The sequence below is a fragment of the Saimiri boliviensis genome, chromosome 3, assembly GCF_048565385.1.
Source record: "Saimiri boliviensis isolate mSaiBol1 chromosome 3, mSaiBol1.pri, whole genome shotgun sequence".
Lineage (NCBI taxonomy): Eukaryota > Metazoa > Chordata > Mammalia > Primates > Cebidae > Saimiri > Saimiri boliviensis.
The window spans coordinates 118,871,448-118,887,774 of NC_133451.1; the positions used below are offsets into that span (position 1 = coordinate 118,871,448).

The 16,327-nt window shown below is 42.6% G+C and overlaps 1 long non-coding RNA gene across 1 annotated transcript; it reads right to left on the minus strand.

Annotated features, from left to right (window-relative positions):
* Nucleotides 1–6,750: 6,750 nt before the first annotated feature.
* On the minus strand, nt 6,751–12,589 carry LOC141583923 (uncharacterized). The gene is made up of 3 exons (XR_012516757.1): nt 12,173–12,589; nt 8,373–8,931; nt 6,751–7,314 (listed from the first exon to the last, which is right to left on the minus strand). It is a non-coding gene; the product is annotated as an uncharacterized LOC141583923 (long non-coding RNA).
* Between the last annotated feature and the right edge of the window lie 3,738 nt (nt 12,590–16,327).

The following is a 16,327-nucleotide window of genomic DNA, read 5'->3' on the forward strand; positions in this document are numbered from 1 at the left end:
ATGCATTTTATTGGGAGGAAGAAGGCCATCCTTGCTCAGCTAGCTATGTTAGGTCAATGTCATGAAGCCTCTTTTTCTCCCATGTAAAATAACCATAATAATGCCTACTTCATTGGATTGTTAAGAGCATTAAAAAGATGATATGTGTGGGGGAAAAAAAACTCTGCAAACTGCAAAGTGCTACAAATTATCCTATTAGCATTATCATACTCTTGGGAGAGCTCTGGCAGTTGCTAATCAAGAATTAAGAGAAATACACTGATTAGAGGAGACACCTGATAATGATGAAGAGCGTGGCAAGCTTGGCTCCACCTGCTTCAGTGCAGTTCTGTTCAAATCTTTACATTTTGTATGCTGCTGTTCAACCCTACCTTGCAATAAATATCTCCCATATAATCTGCACAATTTCCCTGTAATAAATTTTCAAGCTTCATTCGGTCATCTCTATAAACTCAATATACTCTAAGCAGGTTGTTAAGTACATTCAAGGATTTCACAAGAACAGCTGAGATCCAGTTATCATTAAAATGAAGTGCTGACACTGGAATAAAGCCACAAGAGTGTTTACTGCTACGGCTGCTCTGGAATCATCATTGTTTCTTTGCTTGGCCTTTAGAGAACTGAATTACCTGATGCCTGTCTGTCTTGTTTAGTAAGATTTGAAACCGAATGTTGAAATGGCCGTATACATGTTTATGGGAACTAGAAACCAGGTTCACATTGAGCTCCGAAAACCACCGCTTCTTTAATTGCCTACATTTATTATCAATGCTGGCTGCACACAATTTTATGCGGTGATAAGTATTTTCCAATTTAACAGAGCATAAGCTGCAAAGTGGAGAGTTTGGAAAGAAGCTTGACATTTAGTAGGAGGCAAAAGATAAAAGTGGAGTGTTTTGATTTAGGAGAAGATGTACATCCAAAGAGACTTCTGTCTTAGGAGACATGAGAATTCTGCTGTAAAACTCAACCTAGATGCAAAGGAGACTAAAGACAAACATCGTAACCTGGGACTGATTCATAAGACCCTTAGATACAGTTAGGACAACAAACATTACATTAGCTAACCCTGAATTTGGTGCTGGAAAGATCTGTCAAAGCCTATTTCTTATGCATGCAAAGAACAAATAGTTCAAAACACAGTATCTATAGAGAACTCTGTAAAATGAAATAGATGTGTTGTTTGGTAAATTCTCCTCAAGACACAGGTTGCAACTGATATTAAATTTCTTCTCACAAACCATCATTTTATGGCAATGGTCAGTCAAGGGACGATAGAGAAACTTGGAAAGAACCATCATGATACCTGCACTGAGAAGCTGAAATTTGCTTTAACCTGTGTTGTTTACTGTTTGGCTCTAGAAAAGCTAAGTTTATAAAATATTGTAGAAATGTGAATTTAAATGTTACTAACCATCTTGTATGCCCTGCTCTCTGTTCCACAGCAATAAAGTCTTCCTAAATGCAGTGTTTGGCATAAAGTTGCTCTGGGAAATACAGTGGTTTGAAAGGTGGTTATTGTACCCAAGATGAATATGTTATTATCTTACTGGCCATAGCATCAAATGTTACTTATGAAAATGCATGTCACTGCCACACGCTTCTGGTCTATGCCTGCGAAGGTATCACTCCAGCACAGCACCACAACCCATGGACACTGCGACTCAACGCTGCAGTGAGGCCAGCACTCACAACTTTCTTTCCTCACACACCTGAATGACAGTGTCTTCACTCAGTCCCCTGCGCAAATGTCACCTCATTAGCAAGATCCTCTCCAACAGCACTTATAAAATGGCAATCCACTCTCCAAACAAGTTCTCCTTCTTCTCCTCTCTCCACGTTATTTATCTCCACCTCCCGATGGCTGTCTAACGAAGTCTTCATGTATTCGACTCTGTATTTGTTCTGCCTCTCTCCCTATACTTTTGCATGTGCAGCCCCATGGACCCAAAATTACAGTCCAAGCAAGATGTTTGAAAGCACCTTTGCAGAACTTACGACAGCGAAAGTAATTGGACGTAGCTGAATCCATCTTGCTTGTGACCTCACATGCTGTCCTTGTTCATTCCTGGGCATAGGCCATGCTAACTACAGGAGGAATTTGGTTTATACTTTAAAATTTAAGCAAAGAACAGTCCTTTCCTGAAACTAACTTCCTTCTCAATGGCTCCTATAGATACCTTCACTATTATAAAACCTAAGATTGGGTTTGAGTTATTTTTCAGACCCTGCACTCTGATGGATCAGCTGGCACCAGTTGGCCCAGTAACCCATACTGGGAAACTGGTTTATCCGGTCTGGTGACTCTCACCCAGGAACTGACTGAGCATAAGAAGCCAGTTTCCGTCTCCGATGATTTCATCCCTGACCCGACCAATCAGCATCCCCATTCCCCAGGCCCCTGCCAGCCAAAGTGTCCTTGAAAAACCCTTGCCTCTGAATTCCTGGGGAGACAAATTTGAGAACTATCTCCTATCCTTCTGCTTGGTTGGCCCTGTGATTATCAAACTCTTTCTGTGCTGCAAAACCTGCTGTTCTCAGTGAATTGGCTTTTCTGGGCAGTGGGCAAGAAGAACCCTCAGGCTGTTACACCTTCACAGCAGTCAGCAATGGTTCTTAGGGGATGAAAGTCACTTATAAGCCAGTGGATCTGGATGAGTCCAGCGTGTTCTGAGATGTGCGGCATGTCTGCTCACAGAACAAAGCCTTCAGGGATGTCTGGTTCACACGTGGCCATCAAAAAGTCACAATATTAAGTTATAAACCTTCTTCCTTCCCTTTCCTTTTTCTCCTTTAAGTTGTAATAGGGTTCTATTTTGAAATAAAATAAAACAAAAGCTGATGTGCTACTAACAAAACCTTCTAAAGCAAATTTCAAAATAAGAGCAAGCTAAGGCATGCCAATTTAGTATCATACCCTTGGATTAAATTCCCACTTTTTGCCTGTATTTTCAAGTCTGTAATTTGGAGGAGTTTTACAAACAGCAATTAATATCTGCTTGTTTTAAGTGTTAGTTTTAAGCATTACATTGTATGCAGCAAAAAGATTTCTGATAGTGCCATAATTCTTCAAAGAGTAGGGTCCTAAGTAAAACAGAATGTCACTATTGCTACTGGGTGCTTGTCTTCTGAAATAACACATTCAAACCCATGTATTTTACTGACTATAGAGCATTTTATGGCTTTGACAAAACCATTTCCACCCCATTTTTTCTCATGCTTTATGGGTTTTTTTAGGTAGCTCAAACTCGGCACATCCACCAAACACCTCAGTATCTTTCCCCCAGCACTCTGTGTCGACACCGGAATGCTCTTTGATGAATGGCGAAACTGTCCTTCAAGTTACTCTTACCAGTAACTTTGGAAATACAGCTTTGTGAGAGGAAAGTAAAATCTCAGGACCCCAAACTCACTATCACAGGAAAGGCAAGCCACACAAAAAACTGCCTTCCTCTTGTTCCCAAGCAGACCGCTGTAATGTCGCAGCCTTACTTTATCTCATGTGAAATGTAGATTTGACTTTTTCCAACTCTCCTCTTTTCACATGTAAAATGAAGATTTTTGTGAGTGCTGATCAAAGCCTCCCCTCAAGAGTGTAATCACCACACGGCCTAAGTTCCATCTCCCCACCACTTTTTTTCTTTCCTCCTTCTCCTCCTGCATGCTCTTTTCCCCCTTTTAGTATTGCAGTTCCCAAAACCTTCTTTGGAAAAAGCACAGTCCACAGTCCAGGCGCATCCTCAACCTTGGCAACATAAAGCCCTGAATCTGTCTCAGATACTTTTGGTTTACAGCCTGATGCAACCTGATGCATGCATTCCAAAGTCAGACTGAGCTGGATCTAAATTCTGCTTTGCCAACAGCTGTGCAATGTCAGTCAAGAGATCTAAACTCTCTGCGTCTCCAGTTCCTTTGCCATTGACGTGAGTACAGAGTACCCACTCATAGGTTCCTTGTGAAGAGTAAATGAGATAGTGTTTACAAAACACTTAGTGTGCTATTGGCTTATGATATGTCTTCAATTAAAATCGATGATGATGACTCAGGCTTTAATCACTCCTTGCATTGATTGCTTTCTTGTCAGTTTTTCCTTCAGGAACAAATGCATTTCTTCCTGCACTGCTTTTATTTCTCCGCGTGTCTGCAGAGCTGCCAGAGGTTACACGACTGGTCATGCCAATCTCCTGCTGTCCTTCAGTGGGTCCTCAAAGTCTTCTTTCTAAAGTGAAAACTCCTTTCATTAGCACGCAAGTCCCTTCACAGCTGGAGCACCCTCTCTTCCTCTAATCTCATCTCTAATGCTCTCAATACCTGCAATTTCTGCAACAGACAGATCCAACTGCTTTGAGCACTTCCAATGAGTCACGCAAATCACGCCTCTGTACATCCCACGTGGATATATGAGGCACTATCCACTGTTCCAATTTATCAAGCAAATGCTTACTCACATCTTAGGGAAACTTCTTGAATAATCTAGTGTAAGGTCTGACCACACCGTGATCAGCATGACAATCTCTGTGACCTGCACAGGCACCCCAGATGAGTTCCTGGAAAAAACCACCAACCCCTGCCACCCAACCAACCTAAGACACTCTTCTATTGTTTCTTATTCTGGCCTCAGTTGACAAGGCCATTGGACTTCATAACCGAGCCTGGCCAACCTCATGACTGCACACCCTATACCCCCTCCCAGCTTGCAAACCTAAAACCCCTTCCCAGCTCGCAAAATACCACCAGCTGTGACTTCTGTAACTTTGCACTGCCCATCCCAAACCTATAAAACCAACTCCTATCCCACCACCCTCTGCTGACTCCATTTTTGGCCTCAGCCCACCTGCACCAGGGTGAATAAACAGCCATGTTGCTCACATAAAGGCTGTTTGGTGTCTCTTCATTCAGAGCGCATGTTTTAACATTTAGATTTTCCCATATCTTTTCTTCCCCAGCACTGTGTATGTATATTTGTTGCAAGGCTTATTACATTTCAGTGTGGATGTGATTTACTTATTTCTTTCCAAGTAATCAAACCAATTCATCTTTCCATTAGACACCGTGCTTGGCACATACTAGATATATAATGGATACATATTAACTAAGCAGATAAATATGTTAAAATGAGATCTAAGTCATGAAGATAATGAGCTTCTCTTTCCCAGCTCACTGCAGTACTCTTCTTACTGTGTCTGACTCTGATGGGCTCCATGTTAGAATTTTAAGGTTCTTAGGGTGTGTTACCAGAAAGGGGTCACGATCCAGACCCCAGGAGAGGGTGCTTGGATCTCATGTAAGAAAGAATTCAGGGTGAGTCCACAGTGCAAAATAAAAGCAAGTTTATTAAGAAAGTTAATTAAATGACGTAGTGAAAGTCCAGTGACTCTGTGGACTCTGAGTAGAGCATTCCCTAAAGTGTGAGGAGGAATGCCATGTACCCTAGGTACAATGCTTATGGACATGCGGAGATGTGCTTTGCCACAATGGTTTGTGATAAAAAATTAATTTTCTTAATTACTATATTTTGAAAGAATCAGTATTATTATCTTTAAAGCAAAATTAGGAATGCCTTTGTTCTCTGGATATCGGGATATCTACACACTCCCAGGTCTGGGCCTGTTTAATGAACACTATTAATTTGTGCCCTTAACTGTAAACATCTAGAGGCTGGGAATGCATCACTTTCTGGGAATGCAGCCTGACAAGTCCCTGCCTCATTGTCCTAGCCCTCACACAAGATGGAGTCCCTCTGGTTCGACTGTTGACAAGGCATTAAAGGTAAAGTAGTAGATCTCTCATCAGAAACAAGAATCCCCACTACAACCTGGTCCCAACTCACCTTATTTCAGAAATGAGTGAAAAAGAAGACATCTTCAAAGAGGTTACCTGTGCTCCTGGCCCTTACAAGCAAGATAAAGTCCACACACTTCACTTAGTGCTATATGGAAAGTATCTGCTTCAAGGCGAAAGATTTATCAGTGCTACATTTTACATTTTTACATGTGGCACTGATAAAACTCGAAATGGGTCACAAGGCAGAATAGCATGACAATGACATCAGATTTAGGAAAGCCCAGGTACTTCTGTCTTAACAGGATTATTTCTTAGTTGTCAACTGGGCTGAGCGAGTATATTTAAGACGTTTTTTTTTTTTTCCTTTCCTTTTTAATCAATGTGGGTCAGAGGAATTTTGGGAGTGGATCAATACATTGCCCACACACACACTACATCAATGTACCTTCCAAAGGAAAATAGACAGTTTAGTTAAGCTCGGCATTTCCTGAACAACTTCTGGATCAATAGTTCATTATCTGCTGTATTTGCCAATATGTAAAGCCTTCAGGATAGTTGCCATAATTAAACCAAAAAAAACCTGTCTTTGCAGACATATGACTGGAGATTCAAAAGGATTTCTTCTTTTATTTTTAGTGTTAGCTTTGGCCCATATTCTTCTTGCCCCCTGCTCTTTAAGGAACATGCAATTCTAAATGCTACTCATTTCGGCAGTGGCTTTGATACACAGTACAAGTGGACCACTCACCTTTTACACAACAGCTGAGCTACTTACAAGATTTCCTCGTTTCTCAAAGCACTCTTTTCTATCAGGTGGAAAGAACTATTCTCTTGGGAGATCAAGGGCCATTAGATATAATTAACTTTTTCCATCCCTTCCCTCTTAGGAGATGCTTTATGCATCTCACCGTGGTTATGATCACATTATATTAAACATGATGAAGCAGTTTCAGAGAGGAGGGTCATCATTTGGAAGTGAGTTTAAATACAAATTCCCATGAGATCTGATAATTATTGCACGGAGTAGAGATTATCTGCCTACTGTAAGAGCATTTATTTTGTGCATTGCTGTACTCATACTAACAGCTTGCAGTATGATATCAAAAGGAGAGAGTGAAGCATACAATCTCAGGAGATCAGAGACACCACTTCAGTGCTGTAAAGGAAATCAGCCACGAGAAGACAGAAACAGTGCAAATAACAACCATATTCTGGAAAAGAATCTGATGACCTCTCAGGCATTTGTTTGCTTCACGCTGACACAGTTAAGCAGAGACGTTTATGGTTCATATGATTCCACGTCTCTGTCTTTTGTCCCCACATGCAGTCTACAGATCACTAGGAGATTTCAACCAAAGTGAGATTTCCCCAAATGAGGAGGCAGTGATGAGAAAAACTGCACAGAAGGAGAGAGCAAGAGCGCGAGAGGAGAGCAGGGACAGGAAGGCTGGCTTACTCTGACACTCGTCCCCAGCAGATGAAATCCAGCCATTCCTCACAGAAATGGAAACCAGGGGCTGATGCATTTAGCTGTGAGCAGAAGACAGAGGAGATGATATTATTTACAGGAAATTTACGAAATCTCATATTCATGCATATGTTTTATGGTTTTTGTTTTTGTTTTGTTTTGTTTGAGACGGAGTCTCGCTCTGTGACCCAGGCTGGAGTGGCAATGGTGCGATCTCGGCTCACTGCAACATCCGCCTCCCAGGTTCAAGCAATTCTCCTGCCTCAGCCTCCCAAGTAGCTGGGACTGCAGACACATGCCAACATGCCCAGCTAATTTCTGTATTTTTAGTAGAGAAGAGGTTTCACCATGCTAGCCAGACTGGTCTCAAACTCCTGACGATCTGCCCACTTTGGCCTCTCAAAGCACTGGGATTACAGGCATGAGCCACCACCCCCAGCTAACAGTTGTTTTTTGTGTTTTTTTTTTCCATGCATATGTTAAAGTACAGAATTGCATTTCCAGGCCAAGTACAAATGCAACATTGTACTGTGTACCAATTCAAATAAAGATGAATGGATAATGGAGACCGGTGAGAAACACACTCACAGGTGTCAGGACTGGAGTGCCACAGAAACTGACCATCGGCACGGCCCTACGAGAGTGTGGGGTTCCATCCTCTCACTTTGCAGATGAAGAATATCAGCCAGAGCCAGGATGCAGACTGGGTGTTCTTTTCCCACTGAGTTATGCAAAGATTATGTTATGTTACACACAAGTAAGTAGTGTATGTGTGTGTGTGTGTGTTTGTGAGTGTGTGTGTGTCTTTTTGGCCATTTTAAGAGTATAGCACTTCTGTGGGACTGTTGTAAGTATTATGTGCCTCAAAACATCAAAAGAGTGTAGAACCCAGTGGATGGAAATAATACGATAATATTTATCGCACATCTGCTAGGTATGCAACGAGGTATGTTACCCGCGTTGTCACATTAATTCTCAAACAGCCCGATGAGAAACACCTCATCTTCCACGTGAGGGTGCTGACACTCGGAGCAGTTAAGTGCCCCTTACTATGTTAGCAAAGGAATAGTAGAATGAGTTTAAACCCGGCCACTGGGGTCCCAACGCCCAGCCTTCCTACCTCATTACACTGCGTTCAGCACATCCACTAGCATGGTGTCAGAAAATTCTGTGTGTGAAGGTCCTGCTTGCGTTTCAGCAAGCGAACAAGTGTTTGGAAATAAATATCTGTCCTGTGACTCCCACTCCTGACTTTCCTTGACGGCCTGATGGCAGCATTCCACAAGACGGAAAAGGCTATGAGTGTCTAAGGAGGGCTGGGCCGGCTCAGCTGCAGCATCAAGCATCCATCTTCCTTAGCATCTCCTCTGCGTGTCAGTCACATGATGCAGCCCAACTTTTCTCAAGAGAAGCCACCAGGTCCCGTGAGGTTTTCTGGGCTGTGGTCCTAAAAGGACAGCACATTCAGAAGCTGCCTTTGAAGCCTGTTCGCACATCTCTGATGCTGAATTTAAGTTGCAAGTGTGTGAGGACTCACAGCATAGGTGTCGGATAAAGCCGCTGATGAGAACGCACATGTGAACAATGAAAGAAGCAAGCCGATCTTCACGCTGTTATTCTTAGACAGGCTGGCCTGCCACTCAGAGGGTGCAAAGAATAATTTATCGGTGATCTTACGTCTGAAACACGGAAGTAAGAGTTAGGATCTTTGAAAGCTGGTCAACATTAATTCTCTGCTAGCGGACAACCAGAGGTGTTATCAACAATGCCAGCCAAGGCATTTAATGAGGGAGTACACCGTGAAAAACAGGTAGCAGACACAAGCTCATTCCTGTCCTTGTCCCTTACCTGTGAACACTGAACAATGTGTCTTTCCAAATCAGTTATGTTTATGTTATGATCATTCAACATAAAAAGAACTATCCAATCTAAAATCACCTGATTTATCTAGATCAGGGTTTGGCAATTATGTTCTGTAAAAACTCAGATAGTATTTCTGTCCAAATTGGACAAATCCCGGCCTATTTTTTTCATAATTGTCGGCAGTAGCATATTTAGTATGAGAAAGTCTTGTTTGTTTATGTTCAAGGACAAAGAGAAAAAGAACTTGGGAGAGATGATTGATTTAAACAGGCAAGACTGGAAGCCCCAGTAGGATACTCCAATACGGCCACTTCCTTGCTGTGGGGGATTTATCTTTGCGCTCTCTGCTGTGGAGAGACACTTAATGAGTCTTAACATCAGACTCACGACACAGGTTATCTGCCAGAAAAGAGTCCTCAAGGGCAAATTCAGGAACAACCCCAAACAAGAGGATACCCAGTTACTCTATGACAGTAACCTCTGTCTGCTCAAGACCACACAGTCTCACCTCCCAGTGGTGCTTTTGTTCCCAAAACAAATACTCTTTTCAACATTTGGCTTAATTTCACACATTCCTTTGTTTTTAATTTTTAATTTAATTATTATAGGATGTGATTAATACAAATGTAAAGTAACTCATCAAATCCAAAGAAAATAATAATTAGAGTAGGCAAAAATTTAGCTTCAAAAGTGATTATCAAGTGTTACTTATAATAGCAAAAAGTTGGAAATCATCTCCATGCTCAGCAACATAGGCTGTGTTAAACTTATGGTGCACCTGTGAAATGGAATAGGAACCAATCATTTGAAATGGCATTTCATAAAACTAATGATATACAGTAGGACTATTTGGAAGAAGTGGATTTTAAAACTCCATGTAAATATGATTCTATTATTTAAATTTAGACAAATGTATACATGATAAAGTACATTCTTCAAAATCTTAATAATGTTTACTACAGAGTAAATATTTAACAAATATGTTCTATTTTCTTCCTTTTTATTTATCCGAGTTTCCAAATTTTCATAAATAAATAAATATCTTACAATTTGTTAAAGTGCACCTTTAAAAAAATTAATTCCGGCTGGGCATGGTGGCTCATGCCTGTAATCATGGTGGGGCAGATTCACCTGAGGTCAGGAGTTCGAGACGAGCCTGGCCAGCATGGTGAAACCCCATCTCTACTAAAAATGCAACATTAGCCAGGTGTGGTGGCATATGCCTGTAGTCCCAGCTACTCAGGAGGCTGACGCAGGAGAATTGCTTGACCCCGTCAGGCAGAGGTTGCAGTGAGCTGAGATCGAGCCACCGCGCTCCAGCCTGAGCAACAGAGCAAGAAGCCGTCTCAAAAATAAATAAATAAATAAATTCTTTTCAAAATAAGACTGGCAATAATGAACAGGGAAAAGGTAACTCATAAATAATTCAACATTTCAAGAGAAATGTCTTTCATGGGACAGCAATATTAATACCATGAGTGGAGAGTATTAATTTTAAAATTTTTACTGAAAATAAAAATGGTGGCTGCATTTCACAAGATTTAATCCAAGTCTAGAATAAACAAGGAGGGAAAGAGGCTGACTTGGTTGAAGTGACCAAAGCAGAAGCAACAGTGCTTGACACCCATCTTACAGACTGGCTTTAAATAGTCTGTATAAAAAATGTCAACTAATTCAGAGGCCTCTAAGTAGAGAAGAATAAAGGTGGGCTATAGACACTTTCTCTTTAGTAATCAGAAACACTGAGGCAAAGTTGCCATCAGTTGAGATATTCAGTATTTTTTTTTTTTTAGCTGGAGTCTCAGCCTGTCACCCAGGCTGGAGTGCAATGGCGCTATCTCAGCTCATGCAACCTCCGCCTCCCAGATTCCAGTGAGTCTCCTGCCTCAGTCTCCCAAGTATCCCGAGTAGCCGGGATTGCAGGCACGTGCCACCACGCCTGGCTAATTTTTTTTTTTTTGTATTTTTAAGAAAGATGGGGATTCATCATGTTGGCCAGGTTCGTCTCAAACTCCTGACCTCATAATCCACCTGCCTAGGCCTCCCAAAGTGCTGAGATTACAGGTGTGAGCCACAGTGCCCGGCCCATACTCAGTAACTTTATACTTTTATGATCCTCATGGCTTTGTATATCAATAATGGAAATACATCTACAGCCTAATTTCCTTTCCTTTTTAAAACTTCTAGTGTTCCTTTCAGGCTGCAGTGCCTTCCTTGAGACAGAACCATTAGGAGCCTGTCCTTATTATTCACATGAAGAACAATCGGATTTGTGTTGCAGAAACCTTACTCTGGCTTCTGGGTGGGGACTGGACTTAGGGAGAACCATCAGGAGCCTGTCCTTGTTATTCACAGAAAATCTGCAGAATGAGCAGGTAAATCCTTGAACCTCAGAATGTCAGGAAGTAGAGCAGGGAAGGAGGTACAGGCAGTCGGCAGCTCGGCCCCTCTCAGCGCTCGGGTGCGTGGTACAGGTGAGCGAACGCCTCGGCTTGCTTGTGCCCGTAGAAACAAAAATACTGGACAATTAAACTGGACAAAATGGACATGTTCCTGGAACACCAGAAGCAAGATCAGTCCCAGGCAAACAGCTGCCTTCGTGGCTGTGCTTTGGTGGTCTACTTCCTCAAATGATGCTTCCACTCTTTCATGTATTCATCAAGGATGTCTTGCTCCCTACCTCAGGCCGCGCACTTTGCTAAGTTTAGGGCATATAGACCAGTACCCATGACTGCTTCTAGCACAGGAGTATGCATAAAGCAAGTTGTAAGTCTACAGGAAAGGAGAGAAGCGAAGGGGCGACGTGGCACCGTGACCAGGTGTGGTGAGTGAGAGTTTCAGAACTCCTGTGTGTTACTGTGTGACTCGGGTAAGTTAACTTCCATGAGCTTCAGTTTCCTTATCCCTAAAAGGGTATAAAATGCCTATGCTAGGAAGTTTTAGTGGAAATTAAATCAAAGGAAAGAGTGTGGTAAAACAGCGAGCATATATTTGGGACACGATAACAGCCAAATTATTGCTTAAGCGTTATACGTACATAATGTATCTCCTGCTTACCTTGTTTAAGGAAGTTTCAAGTGGCTCAGTCCTGTGGGCTGGAGGGGACAGATGGGGAGAGGTCTCCCCTCACTCCTGTTTCACTACACAAGTTGGAAAGGTTCGGTACACTCTCCCGCCACACCTTTGGACGGGTCATCCTTTCTCTCTAGTGTGCAGACACGCCTACAGGTTTTAGGGAACAGAAAATCTCATTCCACACGTCGTCACACAAATCCTTTTCCCTGTCACTTAGGCCAGCTTCTCAGAGTCTCTGTCTTAGCCTTCCAGTGGCAGCCATGCTCAGGAATGTGGTCCCTGGAGTATCAGGTGTGAGCAGATGTGGGAAACAGACGAAGACCACATAGATCAGAGTTGCCTGATACATCCACAGAGGTGGTAGAACAGAGGCGTCCACACATCCACTCCATGAGGTCAAGAAAGGTTTCTCAGAGGAAGCATCCTTTTAAACTGGGCTTGTAAGAAAATCAGGAATTACAGGGGTGGCGCAGATACGGGAGGGTATTCCACACAGATAAAATAAATTATGAAGTACTGATTCACAAATTCTTTGTTGGTGCATACACCATTTGTTTCCAGCTGCTGAGTGCAAATAAGGGCATTTTAATGTCCACATCACCGTGGCTCTTTCTAGACCAACTGAAGGGCATCAGCCAACCCTGTCTTCACACATGCTCCATCCACTGCTCTCTACCCAGGAACCCATAGGAAAATATCAAAGATGTTTGAAGAGAAATCCACTCATGTTCCGCTGCCCTACTTTCCCCATGGAAGCTGCTCACCATTAAGTGGCCTGACGCACGAAGGTCAGCGTCAAGGCCGGGGGTGGCAGTCCACACAGAGGGCACGCAGTTCCTGCACCGCAGGTCGGCAACTCCCAGAAAGTAGCGGCAACTTTGTCCAAGTGCAAAAAGAGCAATCAGATTTGTATTGCAGAAACCTCACTTTGCCCATGGATTGGGACTGGATTTAGGGAGAACCGTTAAGAGCCTGTCCTTATGGTTCAGGTACAAAATTATACTGGCATGAACTGGCAGAGGCCGCTGTGATGAAGGGAAGTGGATGAACCTGAGAGAGATTCAGGAGAACCAATAGCCCTTTGTGGTCAGTTGGAGACTTGGAGCAACAACAGGGCAAAGCCATGGATAATTTAGCAGATTCTCGGTTGGAAATCACATGCACAGTGGTGCTGGGCCATACCTTAAGTTTGGGGGAACTCAGAGAGTGTGTGTGTGTGGGGGTGTGGGGGGGTGGGGGGGTGAGGGGGTGTGGGGGGGCTGGGTAAGTGTTTGGGACCGGGAAGCTGGGACAATAACTTCAGGTTGAAACTCAGCGTAGAACGGGAGGTGCCTGTGGGATATTCAAGCAAAGGCTTTCCACCAAATGTCACAAACTTGTCCCGTAACTTCTTTGTGCATTTCCATGGGACTGGAATGAGCCCCCGCCCTTTGTGAGCCACGGCCAGCTCTGCCCACATCCTCCCACCTCCCTTCCCGTGGCCCAGGCCACGCTGAGCCCCCCGCACCTGAATGCCTGGAGCCCCACTGTGGGTGCAGCTCATGAGCTGCTCGGCAGATGCCGCCCCTGGTAAATCACACCATCCCCTAACGAGAAGAGGGCTGCAGACATACAGTGGGAAGTAAAAAAAAAAAAATTATTTTGTTTAGGTTGTTGGGAAAAGCCCGGAAATGCAAGGTTCTAAATGGTGAGAAATCAGATGAGGTGAGGGGGATCTTTCTTTATGAAGGAGAGGAAAAATTATGAAATGACTCTATGCTGATGACATTAACAGCTAACCATTAGGTAGTGCTGACTGCATCTTCCACATTGTTCTACACATTTTACATACCGTATTCCTGTATTTATCACAATCCTATGAAGTAGAAACTGAGTGATCCTTGTTTCTACAGATGATAAAACTGAAGCACGGGAATTTAAGTCACTTCCCCCAAGTCACACAGCCAGAAAATGCAAATCAAGTCAGGAAGTCTATTTTTTTTTTTCTCTTTGAGATGGAATCTGGCGCTGTCACCCAGGCTGGAATCCAGTGGGGCAATCTGGGCTCACTGCAATCTCTGCCTCTTGGATCCAAGTGATTCTCCTGCCTCAGCCTCCCAAGCAGCTGGGATTACCAGGCACGCACCCCTATTCCCAGCTAATTTTTGTATTTTTAGTAGAGATGGGGTTTTGCCATGTTGGCCAGGCTGGTCTTGAACTCCTGACCTCAAGCAAGCCACTCGCCTTGGCCTCCCAAAGTGCTGGGATTATAGGCGTAGGCCACCAGGCCCAGCCAGGAAGTGTATTCTAAATCAGAATTCTAATTCGGTAGTTTAGGCTCTGAACCAGTCAAATAATCCTAAATTTTAAAGGAATAAACACATATGAAGGAAGACTCATTCTTAACTTAAAGAAGGGAGTTCCCTTAGAGGTATAAGCATTTTGAGTATTTATATCTATACACTTTCTGTGTACTCTGTTCCCAAAAGAAGTAGAAGTTCTACCACCTAAATTTCTTTTTTATTGGAATTTACATTTTTATTGCTAGGTAAACTTAAGTTACATTGGAACGACTTAGTCTACTTTGATCAGATTTTACTGTCAGGTACCGTTTGTTTTGCTTTTCCTAAGTAAATAATTGTCTTGTTTATTTGTTGGCTTAGTTTTCCATGTAACTATTAGTAATTTATCTCCCAATTTCTTTTCTTTTTTTTCTTTTTCTTTTTCTTTTTTCTTTCTTTTTTTTTTTTTTTTTTTGAGACAGGCTCTTACTCTGTCACCCAAACTGGAGTACACTGGTGCAATCATGGCTCACAATGGTCTACAGCCTTGGCCTTCCCCAGGCTCAAGAGATCCTCCTGCCTCAGCCTCCTGAGTAGCTGGGACTGTGGGCACACAGCACCACACCCGGCTAATTTTTTAATTTTTTGTAGAAACAGTGTTTGACCATGTTGGCCAGGTTCGTCTCAACCTCCTGAACTCAAGCGATCCACCTGCCTTGGCTTCCCAAAGCACTGGGATTACAGATGTGAGCCGGGGCACCTCACCAATATCTTCAAATTTTCTGAGAAAAATATGATACCTTCTCAGTCTGTATACCACCTAAAATTTAGCATAAATTTATTTTTTTAAAGTAGCCCCAATTTACTGACTACAGGCTGTGTACTAGGCATGGTGCTAAGTTAAGTAGCTTCCACTATTTGTAATTTTCACAGGAGTTCTATTCACTAATTATGAGTGCCATATTCCACCTAGACATACTGAGTTTTGAAGGAGTTAAGCCATTTCCACTTAGCAAGGGGAATGGTAGAGTGGGACTCAAATCTATGACTGACCAATCTCAGAATCCAAACTACCTTCTCTAAACCTTCTCAAAACAAACCTTTGCAATGCAGGGTTTATGAAATTGGCAGGCCCCTGGGAACACAACTAGTGGCCATGGTAAACTACTGAGGCTCTTCAAGCCGCACTGGGGGCTGCATACTGGAATCCCGTCTCAGGTGCAAAGGAGGGGGAAGCTTCCTTTCTCCAAGAGTTGTCAGGAGTAACTCACTGTTCTGGGCAATGGTGACCACCATGCTAAATACAGGCGGTTCACTACACTCCTTCTGGAAAGAATAAAATCCAGTACATACACGTCAAAGATGATAGCTAACGTGTGGGAAAATGGAGCGAACGCATGAGTTTTAATATTCTGAATGTGTAAAAAGGCAATTTCTTATTATAAGGGCATTCTGTACATTCTGTCAGTACAGAAGAGACAAAAGGGACTACAACTTTTAAAACTGAATGTCATCTACATTTTTAGCTTGGATAGATGGTAGAAAATTGCTTCATGAATCATGCAGAATAGATAGAAAGGGAAAGTGGAAAAAATGAAGCAAGTCCCAGCTGTGAAACGAAAGGACTGAGTCTGGTCCCTGACTTCAGCAAAAAGCTGTGTGATATTTGGAGGAGTCTCCTAACTTCTTAGCACTGCAACTTACTTGACCGTAAATTATAGATTATAATACCTGCTTTATCAAACAAGCAAACAAATGTATGTGTGCATGGCTAATGTGCAAACGCAAAGCATTCACTCCACAGTGACTGTTATTAACTCCTATTTTTCATAGTGCTATCCCTCTAAAATGTTTTTATATGTGTTATTTCATTTAA